Source organism: Megascapheus bottae, chromosome 18 (genome assembly GCF_031878675.1).
Source record: "Megascapheus bottae isolate mThoBot1 chromosome 18, mThoBot2.hap1, whole genome shotgun sequence".
Lineage (NCBI taxonomy): Eukaryota > Metazoa > Chordata > Mammalia > Rodentia > Geomyidae > Megascapheus > Megascapheus bottae.
Window position 1 is genome coordinate 31,850,275 of NC_143526.1, and position 17,280 is coordinate 31,867,554.

The following is a 17,280-nucleotide window of genomic DNA, read 5'->3' on the forward strand; positions in this document are numbered from 1 at the left end:
TGTTTGAACACATTTACTGATAAGGAGCTCAGAACTCCCATGATGACTCACTCCACTCTGGTGTATCTCTGACTGTTTGAGATTTGGGTTTTTGTTTATTTTTGGTTTTCTTTTCTTTTTCTTTTTCTTTTTTTTCCCTTTCCTTAAGCTTGAATTCAGAACCTGGGTGCTGTCTCTGAATCTCTTTGTGTTCAAGGCTAGTACTCTACATCCAGATTTTTCTGAGGAATTTATTGGAGATAAAAATTTCATGGATTTTCCTGCCCAGGTTGGCTTTGAGCCAAGATCCTCAGCTCTCAGCCACCTGAGTACCTAGGATTACAGGTGTGAGCCACAGTGCCTGGCTTTGAGTGTTAGAGAACTTAATGTTGTCTTTTTGGATGCCTGTCCACTGGAGCCAAGTGGAATCCCTTTACAGTGGTCAGTCATCTAGTACATATCAGTGTTTCTGTAAGTCAAGTCCTAAGTGGACAGGGTGACAAGGAGAACAGAGAGGTAACTCCATTTGTCCTTCCCTTTGAGGATCCCTTTGCTTATACAGGATATCTGGTTCTGTTGTTAGATCTAAATAACAGGAAATACATACCATCCCTATTCTGTATGGCAAGGCTTCAGACGTCTGGAGGGTGCCACCACACCCCCTCGTGCTTTCTCTTCTCCAGGCCACTTTCAGCACTAATGACTGGATGGTCTACATTTTGGGCATGGTCCAGTGTGATCGTATCCACCTCAGAATGTGGGGCCCAAGAACAGAGGTCTGGGGAGCTGTGATGTATTCACAGACAGAGCTGGTCTTATCTCTAGTACTTTATGTCATATCACTTCCCCTCTCTTCTGTCCTCTCCTGCCCTCTCACCTCCCTCCCTCACTCCCAGCGTACATCCTCCTTCCTCCCTTCCTTCTTCTCCCCATCCCTCTCTCTTCCGGTGGGTCCTAGGGCTTGAACTCTAGGCCTGAGCACTATCCCTGAGCTTTTTTGCTTAAGGCTCATGCTCCATCACTTCTTCTTTTTTTTTTTTGGTGGGTCTTGGGGCTTGAACTTGGCCTGGGCGCTGTCCCTGAGCTCTTCAGCTCAAGGCTACCACTCTACCCTTGAGCCAAGTCCTACTTCCCATTTTCTAGAGGTTATTTGGAGATTAGAGGCTCAGATCCTTTAGTGCCTGGGCTGGCTTTGAACCTTGATCCTCAGATCTCAACCTCCTGAGTAGCTAGGATTATAGTCATAAGCCACTGGTACCTGGCCTGCCTGTCTTCCTTCCTCCCTCCTTCCCCCTCCTTCCTCCCTCTCTCCCTCCCTCCCTTCCTCCCTCCCTCCCTCCCTTTCTCCCTTCTTGCTTACTTTTTGCGCTGGTCCTGGGACTTAACTCAAGGCTTGGGTGATGTCCTTGAGTTGTAGTCAAGACTATCACTGCACCACCTGAGCCACACACAGACCCACTTCTGATCTTTCGGTAGATAACTGGAGATAAAAGTCTCACAGCCGGGTATTAGTGGTTCACAGTGCAATCCTTAGTATTTCAGGAGGCTGAGATCTGAGGATACTTGGCCATTCGGAACTGCACTGTCCAGTACAGCAGTCCCTAGATCTACGTGGCTATTACATTCTGCACTTAAGTTAAATAACATTGCCTTTGTTCCTCATTTGTGCTAGCCGCACTTAAAATGCTCAGTAGGCACAGAAGCTAGTGGCCAGAGTGCAGAGTCAGGATATTTCCATCTTCACAGAAAGTTCCCCGAGCCTACTCTGGTTTGGAGTTTCCTTTCACTCTGTGTGGCATCTCATCCAAGCCTGCTGAGATCTTTAGGAAACATATTCGGGGTTCCAGAGTATTCACATCCTTCCCAAAGTTGTTCATAACAGTGATAGATAGAAATCAGCATTTCTGGGCCAGGAGTTTGGCCTAGTGGTAGAGTGCTTGCCTAGCATGCACGAAGACCCAGGTTCCATTCCTCGGTACCATAAACATAGAAAAAGGCTGGAAGTGGTGCTGAGGCTCAAGTGGTAGAGCTTTAGCCTTGAGAAAGTCCAAGGACAGTGCTCAGGCCCTGAGCTCAAGCCCAGGACTGGCCAAAAAAAAAGAAAAGAAAAGAAAAGAAAAGAAAAGAAAAGAAATCAGCATTTCCAACTCCCCCTCGCCCATTTAAAACCACTGATAACAGTTCTCCTTGCTGCCCTCCTATTTTCTGGAGGCCAGAGGCATGCATTCCAGCCATCTGGAGTATGGGCTGCACCCCAGACTCTCCTCCACCCACAGAGGCCCTAAGACCTTGATGTCGAGCTTCTACAAGTCCCTGCACACCAAAGTCACTTACAGAGTTTACACTGTTGGGCACTGGTGGCTCATGCTTGTGAACCTAGCTACTCAGGAGGCTGAGATGTGAGGATCATGGTTTCAGCCTGGCAGAAAAGCCTGTGAGACCCTTATCTCCAATTAACCACCAAAAAGCCAGGAGTAGATCTGTAGTTCAAGTGGTAGAGTGATGATAGTCTTCGGCACAACTCAATGACAGCACCCAAGCCTTGAGTTCAAGTCCCGGGACCAGCACAAAAAGCAAGCAAACAAGTAAAGAAGGATGGAAGGAATGGAAAGGAAAGAAGGAAGGAAGATAAAGAAGGAAAGGAAGAAAGCAAAGAAAGAAAGGAGGGAGGGAGGGAGAGCAGGAGAAGAAGAGAGGGGAAGTGATAAGGCATACAGTAAGTACCAGAGATGAGGCCAGCTCTGTCTGTGCTGTCCTGAATATATCACAGCTCTACAGGCCTCAGCTCTGGGGTCCCACATTCTGAGGTGGACACTCTCACACTGGACCATGTCTAAAGGAAAGGCCCAGAATATGAATGACCCCAGGCATTATGGGACATGGTGAGTGCTCAAAGTGGCCTGAAGGAGAGAGATGAGGGGGTGTGGTGGCACCCTCCAGACATCTGAAGCCTTGCCATACAGAATAGGGATGGTATGTAGTTCCTGTTATTTAAATATAACAAACAGAACCAAAAATCCGATCCTTCTAGGCCAGTCCTTCTAGAACTGTCCTTCTAGGTTTGAATCCTGGCTGTCACTTTCAAACTTTGTAATGCCTTTGCATGATTACCCTTTAAGTACGTAAAGGGTAATAATGTGGGGCTAAGAATAATCTTCATCCTGTAGTGTCAATGTGTAGATCAAATCCAGCTCTTAGAAAAGTGATGGCATTTGGAAAGCATTCCAAACGTTAGATATCTTTAGTTCTTACAAGTCGTTTCCATCCTGAATCTTCAAGTCACAATGACAGAAGCTGGGACAAGCCGGGCTCAGTCCTGGCCCTGGGGCCTGGACTCCCTTAGTTTCGGCTTTTCTCAGTTTGGAAGCCATTGGAGGCCCCAACCAGCCCCTATCTCAGAGTTATGCCTGCAGCTGTTCACATGGAATCTGCTCTTAACATCCTGTTCTGGGGGCGGGGACCACAGTTGAAGAACCATATTTGATTCCCCTTAGCTCTGTGCTGTGTGGAGGAGAGACCCAGGACAGACTGCTAGGATTTGTGGAGAATCACAGCTGCCCCTTGAATGATTAGGGCCAAGTGGGGAAGTGGGTGCAGGTGTCTGTCTTCAGAGGCCTTCCCTCAGTCCTGACTGCCTTTCCCTTTTCCTCGGGCTTTGCTTCGGTGTCTAACAAAGGAGGCTCATTATTCTGGGCAGTTTTGGAGGGCCTGGCCATGTCCCAGGAGCCTTGGGGGCAGGAATTCCCTGGGTTTCTCCATCTATGGACCGGGGACACTAATTGGTGCCCCACCTTCTCCAGATGCTGTCTTGGGCTGCCTGTACTTGGCTTGCTTCCTCCCTTCCCTGAGCTTCGGTCTCCATTCAAAGCTGGATCTGAAGGCGCCCCGTAAGGCCGAGGTGATTATCACCCCCATCTCGAGGGCTCCTGGCCTTGGGCGTGCGGGGACCTATAGGAGCTGGACATCGGGGTCCCGGGCCCCGGCGAGCGCGGGAGAGCCCGGGGTGCGGCCCCCCGAGACGGCTGTAACGCGCGGCGCGGTCCCGGGCGGGCTCCGGCCGCGGGAACAATAGGAGGGCGGCGTGGAGGCGGGTGGGCGTCGGCCAGGTCCCCGCCGGAGGTGGACCAGGCTTGGGGAGCAGGGCGCTGAGCCGCAGGGTCAGCCCGGGGCACCGGGCGCGGGGCCCAGGCGTCCGAGGCCGGGAAGCCGAGGTCGGCGCCGGCTGGAGGGCCGGGGCGGTGGGGCCGGGGCCGCGGGGCCGGGGCCGAGCCCACCCGGGTGGCGTCTCCTTGGCCTCGCCGGGCCGCTCCGCCGGGGCTCAGGTGAACGCCGGGCCCACGTGGGGAGGCGGGCGGCGCGCCCCCGGCGCCGGGCAGGCTCACCGAGCGCAGGCCGCTTCCCGGCGGGGCTCCCGGGGGCCGCGCCGCCCCTCCCGATGCGCGCGCGGGGCCCCGGCGGCTCCGCGCCTCCCCGGCGGGTGGCGTTCGCCGCCGCTACCGGGCGGCCGGATCGCCGCCGCCTCCTCCGGGGGAGCGGGTCTGGGCGGGGCGGAGGGGAGAGGGGGTGTGAGGGGCGGGCGGGGAGGGGGCTGAGCGCCGCGGGAGGGAGCGGAGCGGCGAGCGAGAGAGCGAGCGAGCGAGCGCACCGGGTATTTCTGCGCAGCTCCGGAGCCCGAGCCTCGGAGCCGGACCGGGCGACCGCGGGACGCGAGGACCCAGGGACCCACAGCGCCCGGAAGCCGCGCCGCCGCCAGGTCAGCCCCGCCGCTCCGGGGAGCCCGGAGCCCCTGGCGCCCGAGCGTGCGGTCGCCGAGGCTGCGGGCTCGGTTCCGACCGCTCCCCCCCCACAAACGCGGGCGCGCGTGCCGGGAGCCCCCGGCCTCGATCCCGGCGCGAGGACGTAGGTCGGGCCCGGGTCTCCGGGCGGGTACTGGGTGTGAGCGCGCGTGTGCCCGTGGATCTGTGGAAATGGATGCCCAGTGCGCGCGCGCGCGTGTGCGCCGAGGGTCCGGCACGTCCGCGTGTGTCTGTCCGGAATGTGCCCGAGAGAGGGTGTGTCCGGTGGTGCTGTAGCGGGTGTGTCTGGGAGAGGGTCTGGGCCAGTGGCTTCGCTCGTGGCTGGAGCCCGTGGCAGGGTGTGTGTGTGTGCACGCGCGTGTGACCCCGGGTGTCGCGCGTGTGAGGGCGGTGTACACCCGCGTAGCCCCCGTGTGCCAGGGCTCGGCTTTGTCTCGGCACTGCCTGAAGGAAGGGGTGGGGGCGGCGGCCGCCCTGGCGCTGCCCTGGCCCGGCGCCGGGCACCTGGCCGGGCAGTGGGTGGGGTCGCTCCAGCCGGGCGGAGACTCCCTGCTGGCAGGTGGGCAGCCACACCCCAAAAGCAGGAGGCGGCGGCTGGGCGGCCCGCGGTCCCCGAGCCGAGGCGGAGGGCGTGGCCTGGCAGAATCCCGGGCGTGTGTGTGTGTGCGCGCGGGGGGAGGGCTGGGGTGGAGGGGCTGGGGGGTCACCGCGACCGCAGTCTCTAGGCTGTGGACCCAGCTGGCTCAGAGATCAATTTCCTTGTCGTGCCACAAGTACTGTCCCCCGGGGAGAGACGTAGCCTGGCCGGGGTCAGCCGCCCTCCACCCTCGTCCCGGGCCTGGTGGAGCAGCAGCTGGGTGCCCTGACAGGTCTGGCAGGCAGAGACTCTTTTAAAGGTCCACCACCCCCACGGTGAGGAATCCCTTCTCCGGAGGCATCTCTAGTTGGAGTGAGATGTCTCTGGGCGTGTCTATCTACCCTTTTCCCATGTAGTGGGCTGTGCATGCATGCATTTCTAGACCGGTAGTTGGTGTGCTTGCATGTACTCCTCGTGCATGGAGATGTTCAATCCATGCACAGGGAAGAAGGTACCTCTAGAGGGATATGTGTATCTGTTTTTATAAGTTCTTGTATACCCTTTTTTTTTTTGGTTTTATTTTGTTTGAAGAGCTGTTTGTGTATTAGTGAATCTGTGGGTAAGGGTTGATGAGATAAGTGCCATTTTGCTGCCAACTAAAAGAGGAATAGAAAATTTCTACCTAGGGTCACTCTGTGTTTGAAAAAAGAGAGAGAAAGAGAGAGAGAGAGAGAGAGAGAGAGAGAGAGAGAGAGAGAGAGAGAGAGAGAGAGAGAGAGAGAGAGAGAGAGAGAGGAAAAAGAAGTTTGGGAATTTCACCTGGGGTTTGTAAGTGTCAGGTAGTGGTACTGAAATGTAGGTAGACTGGGGTCTGATGTAGGGAAGGGTAGGGAGGAGGTTGCTGTGAGGAGGATATGCAAGTTGCTAGAATTCTTCAGCCCTTTTTCTCTGTAACTTCACCTCCCCCTTTGCTGCTGGCTTGCCAGGATAAGCTCGCAGGATTCCAAGTGTAAAGGGAGGGAGCTGGAGTGTAAAAGGAAGGAAGGTGGATGGGTGATAAAATTGGGGCCCAACAACAGATTTCTTCAGTTCTTAAGATGTTTTCCTGCCAAAGGCAGCCTAGACTGGGGAAAGTTGAGCTTCTTGTCTTTTTCCCTGAATCAAAGCTCTAGAGAAGCCTGGAGCACAGATGCCCTGCAGCCTGGTCCAGGGTTCTGTTTTTGACTTTGATCAAACCTTTTGTTTACCCAATACATTAAGCCTGTCTTAGTAAACTGTGTAAACTCCCGAAGCCTCAGTCTCTCTATCCAGGCAGTTAGGGGGCCAACTCAGCTGGGTTTGGGGTCTCTGGGGCTCCAGCTCTGGCTCAGACTTAGAAATTCATTCTTCTTGTCCCCGAGGATTCTGGCCAGTGTCCCCACTCACCACTGTAGCTTCTCTCACTGCAGCCTGGAGCAGCGGTTCAACACATCACCTGTCATTGGGAGTTTATTAAAAATTAAAGTGTGTGTGTGTGTGTGTGTGTGTGTGCATGCACGTGTGTGTGCAAGTAAGCATGCACTGAGCACTGGGGCTTAAACTCAGGGTGTCCTGTTCTTGCTTGGCTTTTTTGTTCAAGACTGGTGCTCTATACTTAAGCCAGGCCTCCACTTTTTGCTTGTTAACTGGAAATCATAGTCTCACAGATTTGTCCATTTCTATTGGCTTCATACAGTGATCCTGGGATCTCAGCCTCCTGCGTGGCAGGATTACAGGGACCTCCTGGAAACCCCTCCCTACTCCAGTACCTCACATTTACAATTCAAGTTACCCCCAAACTTCACCTGGCAGATCAGGGTGATGATCTCCAACAAATCTCTCCATTCAATGCAGGTTGTGGAGAGTGCCTTGCCGTGCCTTCTCAGCATGGGATTTTCTTGCTCTGCTGTTTCTCTCTAACCTTGATCTTCAGGCCCTGTGAGTTCCAGGACCCAGCTACTGTCCACTCATTTTCCTCTGGAATTTTGTGTATGCTGTTTCTTCTGTCTGGAACACACATCTCCTTTTATCTTGGTTGACTTCAGCCCAACCGTTTTGGGGAGAGGGTGCTTTGCTAATTCCCCAGGCTAAGTCAGTTTTCCTCATCACATTCCTAGAGTACTCTGGGTCTCATAGGTCTTAGAAGAGTTTGTAATTATACCTGAACTTGAACTTGTTTGTTGTTTGACTCACTCCCCTTAGTAGTCTCAGAGGTAAGAACATCTAAATAGGAACTTGCTTATTAATCTTGCTAAGGTGCCACACAATGGGACATTTATCAAATTAATTTATATAATGAGAGATAGTACTAAATAGCACCCACCCAAAGTTTCTTTTTTCCCTCTACTCCAGACAATGTGCTATCTAATCAAGATGCAGATCAACTCCCTGTCCCCCTACCCCAAAACAAATTTGTCTTTTTTACTGCTGCATATCCTGGACTAAGGTCTTCCTTCCTTCTTTCCTTTCTTCCTTTTTTTCTTTCTATCTTTCTTTCTTTCTTTTTTTCTTTCTCCCGTCCTGGGACTTGAACTCAGGACCCGGGCATTGTCCCTGAGCTTCTTTTGCTCAAGGCTAGCACTTGAGCCACTGTGCCACTTCTGGCTTTTTCCTGTTTATGTAGTACTAAGGAATTGAACCCAGGGCTTCATGCATACAAGGCTAATACTCTACCACTAAGCCACATTCCCAAGCCTAGCCTTAGGTTTAAGTCCTCACTGTGTGTCCCCAGCCACATTGGCTCTGTTCTAGGAAAGACACCAGACACAGCCTAGCTCATGCTCTATGTCCTCCTGAAATAGGATCCTGCAAGGAGAAGAGGAAGATCACTGAATGTGGACTTTTAATGATCTGAGTCTGTACCTGGCCAGATCACTTTCCTTTTTTTTGTGTCTCCTCTTTTTGTAAAAAGGAAAGAATTGAAATGGATGTGTACTTAGCACATTCATCCCCCTTCTCCATTAGGGGTGTGTTCCAAGACTTTCAATGGATGCCTGAACCTGGGTAGTACCATTCCTAACCTTCTCTCTGCTATGTCTGCTCTGTGTCTGTCACTCATGTGTGCATGCACACACTGGTTCTGGGGCTTAAGTCAGAATCTTGAACTTTCGTTTTTTTTGTCGGTCATGGGGCTTGAACTCTGGGCCTGGGCACTGTCCCTGAGCTCTTCAGCTCAAAGCTACCTCCCTACCCCTTGAGTCATAGCACCACTTCCACTCCAGGTTTTCTAGTAGTTAATTGGAGATAAGGGTCTCATGAAAAGAGGTGAGGTGGCTTACACCTGTAAGCCTAGCTACTCAGGAGGCTGAGATCTGAGGATCTTGGTTCAAAGCCAGCCTGGGCACTAAAGTCCATGAGACTCTTATCTCCAATTAACCACTAGAAAACCAGAAGTGGCACTGTGGCTCCGGGGGTAGGGTGGTAGCCTTGAGCTGAAGAGCTCAGGGACAACACCCAGGCCCAGAGTTCCAAGCCTCACAATGACAAAAAAAAAAAAAAAAAAAAAAAAAAGAGTCTCACAGACGTTTTGTGCTCAGGCTGGCTTTGAAACTTGCTCCTCAGATCTCAGCCTCCTGAGTGTGAGCCACCGCCTGGCTAATCCTGAACTTTTTTGCTCAAGGCTAGTGCTTTACCACTTGAGCTGCAACTTGCTTTTTAAATTGGAGATAAGAGTCTCACAGACTTTCCCGGCCTTTGTGTTTGGCCTTTGGCCTGCAGAGTGATGAATACCCCAATGCTTATCTGTGGATGAGCTAGAAGGCCTGTGAAGATGTCATTCCACTAGAACACCTCACATGGTATCTCCTTATGGAGGAAAGGGTTTGTGAAGGGGAGAGATGGTGTTTGGGTTAGATTTGCGACTGCCTGTTCACAGGCAGTGTGGCTTGTTGGGGGAAATTCCACATTGTTCCTTTTGGATAGCGAAGCGAGTGGGTGGCAGGGACAGGTGGGGTGATTGTCTGGAGTTAAGGCTGAGGAGGCAGCTTGGAGCCAGATCTAGGGTAGACTGAAGAGTTGAGCCGTGGAGCGAGCAGAGTCCCATAGGTGGGGGTGGGGGAGCCGATAGGGTAGAGAATTAAACTGGACTGCCAGATCAGATTTACATTTCATAAAAAAAAAAACAACAAAAAAAAAACAGCTCTGCAGGTGGCAGGAGTGGACAAGTTAGGATAGAACAAAAGGATTGTTGACCTGCAGTAACTGCTTAACATACCCAGTGGGAGGTCCTGGCTGGATGACTGTGGCCAAAGAAAATCCCAAAGTCCAGAAGATGGAGTGAATTCTCCAGGCCTCCTGGCTCCCTTAACCTCCACAGCTGCCTTGTGAGTGGAAAGGGGAAAGCCAGAGTTGGAGGCACTCAGGTCTACTACCCTTCGGGCATCCAGTGTATTGAGTTCCTGGGGCTTCTACAGGGGGCGGGGCTGGGGGAGTCCCTTGTACTTCAGGGCTCCACTTCTTACTGTTCTGGAAAGCTGAAAATCAAAGACTGAGCTCAAGCTTCAGTCAAGGTTGCTCCTTCTGGAGGCTCCCAGAGCCCCGGTATGTCTCCCAAGTGCTTCCCTCTGCCCTGGCTTCTGGAGGGGTGGTTGTCACAGGCTCACCACTGCTTCTGCCATTACATGTCTTCTCCTGGTCCCTCTTGTCCCCCTTTCTTCTAAGAACATCAGTTATGTACTTATTAGGTTTAGGACTGCTCTAATCTCAAATGATCTCATTTAAGCTTCACTCGTTATATCGTCAAAGACCCTATTTCCAAATAAGGCCATATTCTGGGGCTCTAGGTAGATGTGATTGGCTAGGGCTCATTGTTCTATTCTGGATAGATGGAAAATAGAAGACTTAGGTCTTTGAATCTCCCAAGCCTACGTATGAATTCAGGTTTTGAACAAGGCAACTGCGAGCCTTATTGTAAGTCAGTTATTTTTTCTCAGCTTCTGTTTCCTCTTCTATGAAATGGTACCAGAAACACCTTTATACCGATGTGATGGTCACGACTCAATCAAAATAACAGTTCAGGCACTTAGTGAGGCAGGACCCAGGAGGCACTCAGTTGTGACTTCTTCAGCATGGACTTCTCTGCCTTTAGTAGTGAGGGCAAGTTTCTTAATCTCACTTCACTCTTGAATGTGAATACTCATCTTCCTACTTTCCTGCCAGATTGCAAATCCTGAGAATTAATGAGAAAGCTCTTTGTTAATTGCTTAAGGGTTTGTTGCTGTGATTTTTAATTATAACCACCATCATCATAATAACCCTCAGCCATTGTCACATGCTACACCTCAGTAGAGCCCAGCCCAGCCCACTCCTCTCCCAAGACCAGTTTTCTCTATGCCTTTGTGCCCTGAGCCTTTGTGCTGAGTACATTAACTGTAAGAGTGAGGAGGGCCTCAGAGAGAAGTAACACCCCAAAGGTAACAGCGGTAGTTGGAATGCCTGAGTCATGACTCTTGTTTGCACTGAATGATGCTTTTTTTTTTTTTTTCCTGGTTGCAACTTTAGCCCCAGAGGCACTTGCTTAGGGCCTGCCTGGCTAGTCTAGTAAGGGTTCTGTGTAGATTCCAGAGGTGAGATCTGATCAGAATTACAAGACAGAGGTCCCAGAGCTCATGGTGCCTCTGCGGGCCAGAAAGGCAGATGGTTTTGTTGATCTATCAGCCTGGCTGTGGCCATTACTCCTCCCCAGTGGGAAGGAAGGAGGCCATCACCACCAGTATAGGGAGCCAGCACTTGTAACCCCAGGCTTCAATGTCCTATTAACAGCCAGGGCTGTGTTTCTCATCAGGCTGTGTCCCTCTATACCTTGACTTGGGCAGGCTCTGGAAAGGAGAGAGGATCTACCGTGTGTTGGCAGTTTTTGCCCAATCATCTGTTCTCTTAAGCTGAAGAGCCAGTCCTCCACCCCTTGCATCTTCCCCTTGCCTCCTTCCTCTTCTTAGTTTATTCCCTTCTTCCAGCCTTCCCCCTTTCTTTTCCCCACCTTTTGTCAAGATTAGAAGTCTAAAGTCTTTAGATCCATTGTAGATGGCAGTGTTTAGGGTCATATAAGAATGAGAAAGCCCGGGGTCCTCCTCAGAGACTCACTCTGCTAACTTAGAAATCACTGTGAGCTCGGGCTGGTAGCTGTATCTGTATTCCCAGCTACACGGGGAGTAGAAGTAGGAAGATTATGGTCTGAGGCCATGAAATGCAAACAAGTAAAAAGGGGCTATCTTAGGTGGTAGGTAGAGCTCTTGCTGAGCACTGTGAGACCTGAGATGAATCCCTAATATGTCAGAGACAAGAGAGACAGGGAGAGACAGAGACAGAGGGAGATCTCACTGGTTGCATATATTGGCTTCTTTGCCCAGGTCCTGTGTTAAGTGCTTCACCAGCCTTAGGTCCTTTAGTCCTTATAACTACCCAGCAAGGCAGATGATGATCCTCACTGCATCAGAAGATGCTAACGAGAATGCCCAAGGCCTGCCCTGTTCTCAGTCAGCAGGAGGCACAACTAGGATTTAAATCTTCATCCAGCCAAACCCTACAGCTACTCTTTTTTTTTTTCTTCTTTTCCCTCTAGTCCTGGGGCTTGAACTCAGGGCCTGAGCACTGTCCTTGGGATTTCTCAAGGCTAGAGCTCTACCACTTGAGCCTCAGCACCACTTCCAGCTTTTTTTTTTTCTTTTTTTTCTTTTTTTTTGCCAGTCCTGGGCTTAGGCTCAGGGCCTGAGCACTATCCTTGGACTTTCTCAAGGCTAGAGCTCTACCACTTGAGCCTCAGCATCACTTCTGGCTTTTTTCTATGTATATGGTACCGAGGAATCGAACCCGGGTCTTCATGCATGCTAGGCAAGCACTTTATCCACTAGGCCAAACTCCCGGCCCATTCCAGCTTTTTTCTATGTATGCAGTACTGAGGAATTGAAGCCAGGTCTTTGTGCATGCTAGGCAAGCACTCTACCACTAGGCCAAACTCCCGGCCCCTTACAGCTACTCTTGAGTCCTTCAGATACTGCTTCCAGTGGTGCCCATGAGACGAATGCCCTGTAGAGGAGCATCATTTGCTCAAATTCTGAGAACAAATTCTTGATTCAGTGCAGGGTCTCTAAGCTAAGACCCTTTTCTTCTAGACTGGCACTCTGGGTCTTCTTATGGTGTCCCTGGGACAAAATCTGATTGGAGGCAGCTGCTCATCTTTTGGGGAGACATGGTATCAGAAGAAGGTGACAGAACAGGTTGAAGGCCGTTTCAATTTTTTTTTTTTGGTGCCAGTCCTGGGGCTTGAGCTCAGGTTGTGGGCACTATCCTGAGCCTTTTTGTTGTTGTTGTTTTTTGTTCTTGTTCTTTTTGGCCAGTTCTGGGGACTGAACTCGGGGCTTTCCTCAAGGCTAGAGCTCTACCACTTGAGACACAGCATCACTTTCAGCTTTTCTATGTATGTGGTACCAAGGAATTGAACCTGGGTCTTTGTGCATGCTAGGCGAGCACTCTACCACTAAGCCAAACTCCCAGGCCTTTTTTTTTTTTGGCCAGGACTGGGGCTTGAAACTCAGGGCCTGAACCCTGTCCTTGAGCTTTCCTCAAGGCTAGCACATTTGAGCCACAGCACCACTTCCATCCTTTTCTATGTATATGGTACCGAGGAATGGAACCCAGGGCTTCATGCATTCTAGGCAAGCACTCTACCACTAGGCCAAACTCCCAGCTCGTAGGAGGTTTTATGGCGGTGGAGTTAAGATCTGTAGAAGGGTTGGAGGAAACTAAAGACAGAGTCTAGTAGAGAACGCCAGTCTGTTCAATATTGGTACCATTGCTGGTTTTCAGTGAAGGCACTGAGGCACTGTTTGTGCCTCACTTTTCCCAGCCATGAAATGGGTTGAACAGAATAATACAAAAGTTTCATTGGCAGCTTCAATGTGGGGATCTGGGAGCAGAATTCCTTCTGCCCAGTTCATGTTCAGGTTATCCTTTTAACATCCCTCACTCTCCAGGTTTTGGACAGAAGCTACATTCTGGCACCTCTCTTGTCAGTCCTTGTGCCCAGGTACTCAGGTGATTTTCCATTCCCATACCCACACACCATAAATGCACCATGTTCCCTAGAGCCTGGGAATCCTAAGGTGTGTCTTTAGGACTATACACAACTTGAAGTGGTGCCAAAGAGAGGGCAGGGAGAAGGCCTTCCCTGAGGTCCCTAGCGCAGGCCCAGTGCTCACCTATGCCTTCTCTCTGTCCCTTGCTGCTCCCTGCCAGGATTCTACCCTTCTCCAATCCCTGGCAAAATCCTGTATTCCTTTTCAAGGCTCAACTCAGATCCATCTGGTCTCACCAAGCCCGTGAGCCCTCCCTCCACTCCAGCAGAGCTTTATTTATTTTCTCTACACTCCCTTAGTGGATCTGCTCTCTTGTGGGCAAAAGTTCCTCTCTGTCTAAGCCATATCTGGGGAAGGGACTGGTCTCTCTGGTTAGGCTATGAGTTCTCAAAACACTGACATGTCTCGTCTCATTACTCCCCAACTGGCTTAATCCAGGCGGAATAACTTTTATTAGGAGAGAGAAGCCTCTTGCTTGGGACTGGACGGGTTTCTTGAGAGCCCCTGCCTGCCATTCTAGGCTCTCCACACTGGCAGGTCACTATTTCCCACATAGCTGCTCCTTTATTTGTGGACTGGGGAGTGGCCAAGTAGGGCAGTGGCTTAGAACTTAAATTCCATTCTTGAAGCTGCCAGTTCCTGGCTGGGTGACCTTGGAAAAGTCACTTCCTCACCCTGAGTCCCCATTTTCTCAGCTTAAAGGGTCAGGAATGGAGGGTCTTTCAGGAACTTGGGAGAATGAGCTGTAATTGCTTTATGTAAACACTTAGCTAGTATTGGAAAGAATTAATGACCATGAAGCAATTCTAATTCTTTCCTTCCTTCCTTCCTTCCTTCCTTCCTTCCTTCCTTCCTTCCTTCTTTCTTTTTTTAATGGACTCATCCTGGGGGTCTGGGGGCTATCCTTGAGTTTTTTTTTTTTGTGGGTCGTAGGGCTTGAACTCTAGGCCTGGTGTTGTCCCTGAGCTCTTCAGCTCTAGGTAGCAGCATTCTACCACTTGAGCCACAGTACCACTTCCAGTTTTCTGGTGGTTAATTGGAGATAAGAGTTTCATGGATTTTTTTTGGTGCCCAGGCTGGCTTTGAACTGAGATCCTCAGATCTCGGTTTCTTGAGTAGCTAGGAATACAGGCATGAGCCACCAGTGCCCAACTATCTCTGAGTTCTTTTGCTCAAGGCATTCTACCACTTGAGCTGCAGCTTTACTTCCAGCCATTTGATAGATAATTGAAGAGTCTCCTAGACTTCCCTGCCTGGACTGCCTTCAAATATCTTCAGATCTCAGCCCCTGAATAGCTAGTATTGTAAGTGTGAACCATCAGTACATGGCTAATTCATTATTATTACTGTTATTATTTTTGTTATTGCCCTATTGTCTCAGTAAACATGTTCGATATGCTGGGGTCAGGTTGAGATATGGAAGTCCTGAGGTCTCCAGGGTTATAAGATCCGGAAGAGACAGAGGATCTTAGCATCAGGAGTCAGTGTTAAGCACAGAGATAGCGGAGTGAGTTGAGGGTAAAGAGGTGATCCTGAGCTTGAAAGGTCCTGAAACAGGAGAGGCTCCTGGTGCTCCTTGTGCCTGATGGGGAAGTGGGCATGTGCAGGGGTGAAGAATGCAGAGGAGAGCAGGTAGAAGCAGAGGTGGTTCCAGAACCACCAGAAAGAGCTCAGGGTCATAAAGAGGAAGAGGGACACCAAACTCTGTTTTCCCTGTGTTGACTCCATGTTTCTCCTAAGAGCACGATAGTAAAGGCTAGAAAGTAGGACAGGGAAATAAGTGTTTTCTGAGGACAGTAGGGAGCCCATGAGGGGGCTGAACTGGAGCTGATATAGGCACAAGGTTCCTTCCTGCCCAGACTGGAGCTGAGAATGGTTTGAAGAGGGCTTCAGTTTTAGGCCTTTTCAGGGCTGCCTTGTGTATTAAAGTACAAAATGATCCCAGACATGTCAGAATGTCTAATGGTCAGAGCTGACCACCAAAAGAAACCTCTAAACCCACTCCCAAACCTGCCGCAGTAGACAGATGGAGGCAGAGGTGCAGGCAGGACAGGAAGCGAAAGCTGTGAGCCTAGGTCAGTGTTAGAGGATGGGGAAAGAGGATGAAGAGGGGGCCAGGAAACTCAAGGAGGATGGAAATGACAAGTTAACATGGGGGGGGGGTGTCCGGGTGAGTGGGACACGAGGAGCCAGATACATTCCAGACTTTGCTTCTGGAAAAGGAGAAGGGGCTGTAGAGGTGAGAGGCAAGGATTCTTGGGGTATGGAGGATATTAGCGTTGGCTGAGAAAAGGAGGCTATAGTCAAGCAGTGTGAGAAAGGACTGCGTTAGAACAGCCCAGGCCCCTTCCTTGTGGGCTGGGGCGGGAACATGGCATCACTACCCCTGGAAGCCTCTGAGGTCATGGCTAGGAACACTACAGTCAGAATAGGTCCTAGAGCCAGGGCCCTGTGTGTCCTGGGAGGTGACTGTCTGCAGGCTTTGTGAGGTCCTGGAGTTAAGCCAAAGGCCAGCCATCTTTTGCTTTCCTTACCTCCCCCTCAGTCTGCCCACCCAGCTGGCCTGTTTTGTTCTAGTTTATCCTTGCCCCCTTAGTTGTTGGTTGAACATATTTACTGAGTGCTTGCTATGGGTCATCCACTGCCACTGACTTCATAGAATTGTGTCACCACGCCTTGGCACATACTTGTGGGCAGAGGCTAGGAAGTGGGGCTATCACTAGCTTCAGCCCCCTTCCAAGTCCCCCCCCCCCTTACCTCCAGCTGGGACTTCTGGCTAGAACTACCTCCTGTAGAACTAGAAGTCGATCAGAGTTAATTGTTAAACCTAATAGCTGGTGAGTTTCACTCTGTTGGGCAGGTGTGTGTGTGTGGGGGGTAGGCACTGACTTATACTGGCTGAACTCCTGCTTCTGAGGAGAAGGGTGGAGCCAACCATGTTTTTCTGGCCTATACCTGCTACCTCTTCCCTACTCTGGGATCTGTCTTTGGTCCTTCTCCCCAGGGGGGGCAGGCTGCCACTTGGACCCTTCCCCCAGCCTCCAGCAGAGGTGACCCTGGGAGGTGAGTACTAGCTCTGGCTCTAGCCCAAGGCTAGAGTGTTCTTGGGGCGGGGTGGGGAAGGGAGGACATCTGTCCCTGAGGATCCATTCAGGGTTCAGGCAGGCAATGGAACATAGGAGGTAGGGATGGGTTCTGGCTCTCCCTGTGCAGGACTTCCACACAACCCAGTCCTGTTTTTTGCCTCCTTCCCTTTTTTTTTTTTTCGGTGGGTCACAGGGCTTGAACTGGGCCTGGGCATTGTCTCTGAGCTCTTCAACAAAGAGCTCTTCATTGTCCCTTGAACCAAGCCCCACTTCCCATTTTCTAGAGGTTAATAGGACATAAGAGTCTCAGGTCCTTTTGTGCCCAGGCTGGCTTTGAACCTTGATCCTCAGATATCAGCTGGGATTACAGGTGTGTGCCACCATACCCAGCTTACTGCCTCCTTCCCTTTTAGATTCTGCACTGGATATCTTGTTCTTGGGCCCTTTGCCACTCTGCCAGTGGAACAAGGTTTCAGAGATGAAGGCAAAGGCTTCTTTATTACTGAGCTTGGGGTAAGTCCCTGCCAGGTTTTAGGGACAGACCTTAGACTTCTAAGTCAAAACCCCGTCAAGTCAGGTACCCCTGCCTCACTTCTGTAATCCGAGCTACAGGCTGAGACCTGAGGATTGCAGATTGAAGCCAACTGAGACAGAAAAGTCTATGAAACTCTTATCTCCCGTTAACCACCAGAAAATTGGAAGTGGTGCTGTGGCTCAAAGTGGTAGAACACTAGTCTTGAGCAAAAGAGCTC

The 17,280-nt window shown here is 50.9% G+C and overlaps 1 protein-coding gene across 12 annotated transcripts in view; it reads left to right on the forward strand.

The window, feature by feature from the left end:
• Positions 1-4,568: 4,568 nt before the first annotated feature.
• Positions 4,569-17,280, forward strand: part of Epb41l1 (erythrocyte membrane protein band 4.1 like 1) — a 124,024-nt gene continuing 111,312 nt past the window's right edge. For 11 of the 12 annotated variants that reach the window (XM_090352272.1, XM_090352274.1, XM_090352276.1 and 8 more), the window contains exon 1: positions 4,646-4,732. The gene's annotated coding sequence lies outside the window, so the exon portion shown is untranslated. Of the gene's footprint in view, positions 4,733-17,280 lie in introns of all 12 variants that reach the window. The other variant, XM_090352279.1, reaches the window with a different exon arrangement.